Source organism: Phytophthora infestans, genomic scaffold (genome assembly GCF_000142945.1).
Source record: "Phytophthora infestans T30-4 supercont1.73 genomic scaffold, whole genome shotgun sequence".
In the NCBI taxonomy this organism is placed as follows: Eukaryota; Oomycota; class Peronosporomycetes; order Peronosporales; family Peronosporaceae; genus Phytophthora; species Phytophthora infestans.
Window position 1 is genome coordinate 171,774 of NW_003303686.1, and position 8,260 is coordinate 180,033.

Below are 8,260 nucleotides of genomic sequence, written 5' to 3' on the forward strand. Positions count from 1 at the left end.
GTAAAGGAATTGGACCCAGTGCCGAGTGTTTAAATCGAACCTGATACAGACGCTGAGTTGACAGAAGAAGCCGTCGCAGTTTTAGACGAGACGTAAATATCGGTACCTCGCGTGTTGGCTACCGAAGGAAATGAAGCAACGGACGACACGAAAATTGATTTCTGTGAACACCCAGCTAACAAAATCGGTCTGAAGGACTACGCTAAAGAGTTGGCCTTCCGGTCAGACCTTACAAAAGAAAACAACACAGCGATAGACTACAATGCGCCCAATGTTGCTGATCCCCGGCTGTGGGCCGATCGCCGAGAACGTCTGGTTGCAACGCTGAAGAGCCACGAGCACATCCGGATTGCTAGTGGTAACGCACTGCCACCACCAGCCTACGGCGCAGTATGCGATATCGACACACAGAGGCATGCTCCGATAAACAGCTTGCCCGACGCGTACCGCTACGATTTCCCGGCGACCTGTACGAGCTGCTATGAGCTTTGTTGAGAGCAGGACTGATTGTCTTTTCAGACAGTCTATGGGCATCACCGATGGTGATTGTGATGAAAAAGAACGGGATGGACATCCGGCTTTGCATTGATTACAAGATGGTGAATGCCATCACCGCAATCATGGAGTATGCAATGCCGCTAGTCGACGATCTGTTGACCGATCTAGAATGCTACCTATGATTCTGCTCGCTGGATGCTGCAAGTGGCGTCTGGGTCATTATCATGACCTTGCGAGCACGTAATGTGTCGGCGTTTGTCTGTGCACCCGGACACTTCGAGTGGTTGCGCATGCCCTACGGGCTCAAGAACGCGCCGATAATCAACCAGCGCATGATCGACAATGCGCTCTTGGGGTTCGTTCAGCTAAAAGGAGGTTGGTTTGAATACTCGGAGACGATGCGCTTAGCTGAAGAACAGGCCAAGAAAGATCGTGGAGCAAGCACCGTGTGTTCGTTTCAAATGAACTTCGCGGTAGACCGCAGAGCATCAGTGGAATCCGACCCTGTATTACGACTCTTCAACAGTCCCGTCGCTGACATGTTTACGACTGGGGAGCCAGAAGAAAAATCGCTGGTACCAGTGTTTGGACGACCGTCGTCCAAACCCTAGCAAATAGCAATTTCTTTGGCTGCGAGGATTTCGACAGCTGTCCGGCTACGCTGGACCGATTGCTGGCAAGGTTTCCACAGTGTCGAGTCAGCATTAGTTTCACCAAGAGCATCTTCTGCCAGCCCAAGGTGGACTTTTTGACGCATGCAATTTCGCCAGAAGGTATCAGGCCTGATCCGAAGAAGCTTGCAGCCATCACCGTACTTTCGTTCTCAACGAGCAAGCGGAGTTGCAGTCGTTAATTGGAGCGCTTAACTCTTTTAGCCACTTTATCCAAGCCTTTACCGTCTACAATGCGGCGCTGTACCAGCTGAAGGATGAAGACTTTGTTGCTGAAGGTGGCCTGTCTGTGGCACGTCGTTCCTTCGAAAATTTGAAGGTGAGTGTTTTACATGCACCCATCCTCAGGCACTTCGATCGGTCGAAGGACGTTCACGTCATGCTTTTTGCAAAGGAATGGGCGCTGAGCACGACGCTTATGCAAGAGCACGAAGGCAATTTACACCCCGTACGATTCGTGTACTCAAGAAATCCGAGATGAACTACCATCCTGCTGAGAAAGAAGTTTTTGCGTTGCTGTTGCTGTTGAAGATCTATTATGTCCAGCTGGCAGGAAAGACGCTACATGTCTATACACGATTCTCGACGTTAGAATGGGTGCATAAATCGAAGTCACTCTTCGGACATGCGGTCCAGCTCGCAGTGCTGCTTTCGCAGTGGCACTTGAAGGTACAGCACGTGAAGGAGAAAGATGTCGCCTTCACGCAGCTACTGCAATCCTGCATCACGAGTTTCGTCGACTTGGAAGACTCACTCGCACCGGTGGCACCTTCAAACAAAGGCTCTCCGACTATACGCTTGGACCCATCGTTGCTTTACGATAGGCTTCCCCGTAATTACGGCATGTCTTTTGACGGATCAGCGAAGACGCAGAAGTACGGCGGCTACGGGAGTCGCTCATGGGTGTTGTGGAGCCTTCCTGAGTGGAAGATAGTGATCGCTGCGAACGCTTAGCTTTCACCACCACGGTGAGTGAGGCGGAGTACACAGGGGTGATAAACGGTGTCAACGCGGCTACTGCGTACGGCGCCGAGGATTTATTCATCGTTGGTGACTCAAAACTCGCGATTCAACAATCACTAGGGGTGGTAGCATGTAGGAAGGAGACACTGCTAGCGCTGCTGAATATGCACAAGGAACTCGCGGCCAAGCTTTGATCAGTGAAATATCTTCATGTTGTACGAGAATACAGCGCTGCCGCGGATTCATTAGTCACTGAAACGCTGGAATCAAAGGTCAGTCGTGTGATCTTGGCCGAAACTCGCAAGTCGGAACTGGCGTCGCTGAACCGTATCCAAGAGATTATCTACGAGCCGGACGAAGGCTCGGTAGATGTTTCATCACTTGGGGCAGAGCGCTAAGTACAGGTACTGTCAGGCAGAAAGTCTTCAAAGTGGAAAACTTTCGAAAATTTCGTGGTTGATTACAGTTCACCGGAGTACGATTATGGTAATATGGCAGTGATGACTCGGCGACAGACGAAAGCCAAAAAACGCGTCAGTTTTGCAGACGAACACTCGGAGGGGGCCACAAAAGCTCAAGAACAGTATGAAGAACGACGAGAAGTGTCCAACGAGGATTCAATCGGCGAGGATTTGCTGGAACATCCTCACAGGACTGTGACAGCGGCGTTGCCCGATCCGGAAGATGTTGACCCAGTAGCAATACAGCGTGAGCGACGCAGACGGATAATGGTGGTACCGGATGAGGAGCAGAAGTGGTCCAACATCAAGAAGGTGCTTCTGGGCGAAGCAGAAGAGCTGAGTTATAACGAAGGTTGAAATTCCTGGAATAATGCTGCCCAGTTCGTATTATCAAAAGACGGCGTGCTTCACTATCTTGGATTGAATCGTCGGTACGACCACGGTTGGCAAGAAGAGCCCAAGCTGCGGCTAATAATACCGACAACTATGATACAGGAGGTCTTGCGGAACTGTCACGACTCGCTGGAAGGGGGACATCAAGGTGAGGTTAGAACGTTCCATCGTATTAAGTCTGATTATTACTGGATCGGCTTGTACGCTGACGTCGAGAAGCATGTGAAGTCATGTCCGGATTGTAGCTCGAGTAAAAGCCGTCCGCAGCTTCGTGGATACTCGCCTGGAACGTACTAGCCGAACGACCGTTCCAGATCGTCTCTATGGACTTTGGCATCCCACTACTGAAGTCGCGCAGGGACAACAATGCTTTGCTCCTGTTTCAGTGCTCGTTCACGGGATTCGTCATTACCAGGACTATGTCGGATACGACCGCGCTGAGTGTAGCCCAAGTGTTCGAAGAACATGTGTATTGACGGTTCGGATCCCCATCATTGATCAGCCATGACTGCGACCCACGCTTCATAAGCTAAGTGCTCCAAGCATTCGCGGAGATGATGCAGTCAAGATCACGAGCGACTCTAAGCTTTCGACCACATGCTAATAGATGCAGGAACGCATGGTGAAGTCGGTGATGAGCTCCGTACGAGTGTACGCGGAGTACCCTTTACAGCAAGACTGGGACGAAATCGCAGTGAAGCTGGTATTTGCTATTAATACTTCTCAGGACACTACGAGGAAAGAAACATCGTTCTACCTCGTTCACGGTTGGGATGCGCAGTCGACGTTGCGGGCGATGTCGTCATCAGTCAAGCGAGAGCTCGGCAAGCCGTCTGACACACTGGCGTGGCGGCATGAGATCAATCGACAACATGAGATCGTGCTCACTATGGCCAAAGATTATCAGGCTGTAGAAAAGGAGCGACGGGCTTATAAGCATAATGATGCCCTGAGCCGACTGGAAAAAGCTGCTGTGCCTCAACCAAGTGGAAATGAACACTCGGAGGACCCTCCAGAAGCTTCTGAAGAGACAAATGATCCTGCAAGAGCCCCACCGAGATCTCTTTGTGAGATTGGGAACCGGGCGTGGCTGTACATGGAACGCGTCAAACCAGGCCTGACTAAAAATTAGCTCATCGATAGCATGGACCTTTTCGAATCAAGCGCAAGGTACCACATGCGCGATGTCGGACCTGGAACCCTACTTCTTGACTTGGATGGACGATTCGAACGACGCGCTTGAAACTATTCAAGTTTTTCTTACAACACTTTAATACTAATTCCGATTCAAATACAATATGTAAGACACCGTTTGTTTTTGTATCAAATTGAGAGGCAATAAAGAACCAGGTAAGGACTTCGTGTACGAGCTGGAACTGCCAGATCGAAGTGGGTTTCGCTTCTACCCAGTGGTGCATGTGTCGAGACTCAAGGCCGTCAACGAATTCAGCAGTCGACCGAAGACTCGGTTGGTACTAGACTTGATTAATGAAGCAAGAGTCGATTTCGACGAGGAGTTGTTGCTGAAGACATCTGGGAACCAGATCAAGTTGCCAGCGAATATAGAACACCGCTGTCGACGAGTACGGAGTGTGCTGTACGCGAGTTCAAAGTCAAGTGGGTTGGCTATGAAGATCCAACTTAGGAACCAGCATCCAACTTGTCGTGTGGCGGTCTGCTGTACGACTACTTGCGAGCCAAGAAGAGCGAGAGCCGGCTGCAGATGGCGCAAATTGCGGACGAAGATTAGCGTGACTGGATCACGTGTGAACTGTTCACAGGTCGATGCAGCCTGTGGTAACAGACGAAACAAGTTACTGCAACAGCAATTTGTATGTGCATTGGAAGATCATCGTGAACATGATTACGCTGTGGAAGTGAATTAAGAATAAGAAAGACATGAATGCCGACAAAAGTGCGACCAATGAAAACGAAACCTCGCTGGGCCCCTCAACAGTTTGCTGGAACATCGAAGAACGTTGTGGAACATGCAGCGAGGATTCAAAGTGACTCCAATTGCCTGGCAGCAGCGGCCAAGAATGTCAATGAAGTCGAGTCTTCACCCTCCTTCTCCTCTTGATCGGGAAGCTGAGCCGCATCCGGAGCCTGCGAACTCTCGGCACCTGCCTTAGAAGGCGTAGCTATCAGAACGGGATGCGGAGTACCCGGTGGCGTGTCAAAGCGTTTCGCATCAAGTCTGAATAAGCTCGGGTGGAGCCAGAGCCGGGTCAACTATCACGATGCGGCTCACATCCACAAAGCGCATGCCGCGGGGATAAAAAAACTCGGGATTGCGCTGGAACGGGAAGTACGTGGTGTTGTACGGGTGCTGGTGCGGCACGTTCACCCATCCAGTACACGAGGGCTGATGAGCGCCGAGAGCCGGAACTTCAGAAAGCCGGTCAGATGTCCTAGCAGCGAGCGACAAGTTGTCAATGGGATACCACGGCTTCGACGGTTAGAAGAGCGACTCCGGGCGGATCTGAGGAAACCGAGTCGCGACACCACGCCATGTACCGCTCGCGGTACTTGTTGCGGAGACGATCAGCACAACGATCGCGCTCACTAATGCGGTCAATGAGCATATCTTCATCATTGATGCGTCGATTATGATCATCAGTCGCAGTCGCTGCAACAGCCATAGCTGTAGTAGCAGGTGTCGCTGATGCTCCAACAATGAATTCGGCCAAGCGAATCATAGTCTGAATTCACTTTGGCTGGCCATTTTAATGGCTTGCTTACTGGCCCAACACGTAGAGCAGAAGCCAGGTTCGAGCCCAGTTCGTCATTTGAATGCATTCCACCGCTATCAAAGCTTGCCAGTTTTGGATTAACGCGAGTGTAAATCTTATGGTAGACAGTATCTAAGTTGCCATCACACAAATCATAGAACTGACCCGAGGTCTGACCGGAAACAAAGAACTTAGCGCTCGCCTTTGCGTATCCACCACAGATCTTTTTTTCCACTTAACATACAACCTGGCGTCCTCCTGCGGTACAATGGCGGTCGGGTTGATGTACGAAAAGCGAGGTCTCTGATCTGCTTCATCGTATAGTTCGTTGTAGTCAATCGTGTTTTCGCGAAACTCAGCGCCAACTTCTCTCCAGAATACGCTCTTTGCGCGTACCCCTCCTGTGTCGATTTGTTCGCGCGTTGCGACATCTTCGGAGTGGGCCAGAGAATAGGCCGTTCAAGCGTCGCACGAAGCAGTGCTCCATTTTTCGTAGTCCTGGGTTCAACAAGTATTCTCCGTCAGCTGTTGCCTGAGCAGAGCGTTTTGCGGCATCATATGATCGGAGATGACGGAAGAGAGCATTCAATAGTCGCACGCAGCAGTGCTCCGTCTTTCGTAGTCCTGGGTTCATCAAATATTCTCTGTGACGGGGTCACACAGCACCTTGCGCAAGAGGAAGTTATCTTCCGAGAGTATACAAACTCTCAGTGAACGGCAGTTCACAGGTCCCCTCTTTTATTAAAGAGAGCGAAGTGACCCAAATAAGGTAGATTGTAAACTGAGTATATTTATAGGTAGATTAAGTTTGGGTTTAATACAAACTGTTAGTTACCTATAGAAATGCAATGTCATTTAACCAATGGTTGGCTTTGAACGACCTTGGTACCTTGTACCAAATATCTCGGAGTATGACGTGTCATACTCCTGAAGTGTGAAGTGTCACACTTCATGTAACCAGGGTACACTTAGGGTTACGTACCCCGTTACATCCTCCCCCACTTAGGCTCGGTTTACCGACCAATCAGAATGAAGAGGTGTTCGTCACAAACTCTCATTCTCAAAGTCGAAAACCATCGACTTGGCCGCGCGAGCGCGGCGGAGGCTCACTTCACAGTTAGAGCCTCGAGCAGCAGCCTGTGCGCTCTTCGTCAAGGTCTCCACTTCGACCGTTAACATGCCTCGCGGCACTACTAAGAGCGGTGCTAAGACACGCTCCAAGGCTGCAGCCGGTAAGGCGCAGGCCAAGAGCACTAAGCCTCACGGCAAAGGCTCTGCACTCAAGGAGGCTACTCAGGTGGCCTCCGAGGCGATCGGTTCCTCGGGTGACGCGGCTGCGGACAAGCGCGCAAGCAGGCGCCGCAGTCCGTCGCCCTCGTCTTCAGACAATCGTCCGAACCCTCGGTTCGTAGAACGTGAGATCAACTCGGGCAGTGAGGACGATGCCGAGTCCGAGAGCACTCATGATGCTCCTGCGGGCTCTGTGGGAGGGCACAGCCCAGTGCCCAGTGAGCACAAAGAAGGCAGCGTGCAGTCGCCCGCTAGTGATCACGGTGATCACAGTCCTAGGACCTCTGTGCGCTCTGAGAGTCCGGCCGTTAAGGCTAAGGGCGCTCCCAAAGCCGGTGGCGATGAGGAAGAAAATCCTCGCAAACGTCTCTCGCTTGCCGAGGGTCTTGCGCGCGCTAAGGCCTCTAAAGCCGAAGGCGCCAAGCCCCCAAAGAAGCGTACCGCCTCTAAGTCTCCACTCCGCGAGGAGAAGGAGACTCGACGCTCCTATCAGAGTCTCTTCGGCTCCTCGGATGAAGAGGAGGAGAAGGAGGAAGAAGAGGAAGAGGAGGGTGCCATTGTTGAGCCCCGGGAGGTCTCGAATGACCTCGACCAGCAGCAGGAGGATTTCCAAGCTGCCCAGCGTGTGCGTGGGGGTTCGGTGGCGGCACCCGTCAGCCAGGGAGCTGCCATCAACTCAAGAGGGTATTGGCCTCCCGAGGAGAGCTCTGGGGCTGACCTCTTCTTAGAGCTTCTCGTCGCTCCTCGTGGTCTTGTGGGCGGCCACACTTCTAGGGGCATCTATGAACGAGCCCTTGTTCAGAAAGAACAGTTGTTCGTCGACACTTTGGAGGCTGCTCGGTGTGTGCTTCTCGCGCAACACCGCATATCCCTTAAGGACTTCACGACTTGTCGTAAGAAGCCCGAGACCCGGGGTGGTCTCTATCCTGTTTGGGGGTACCCCTGGGTTATGCCCGAGAACTGTCCCACGTGGAGTTCTTGTGAGGACACGTTCTGGGCGTGGGTGGAGACTCTCAAGTACTCGCCCACGGAGTTATGGGAACTCCATGAAGATCAGCAGCTGTCCACACATCCTGGACCAGCGTGATCTTCGTGTGAGGTTTGCCCACTTGATCAGCAAGCGTATGCTTCCAAGGGACATCCTGAAGCGCGCGGCTTCTAGCGCTCACGATGAGCGCGGGTACGGTATGTATTCATCGACCGTAAAACGTTCGGGCAAGAAGCCCCGGACTACTTATGAAGCTGTACCGCT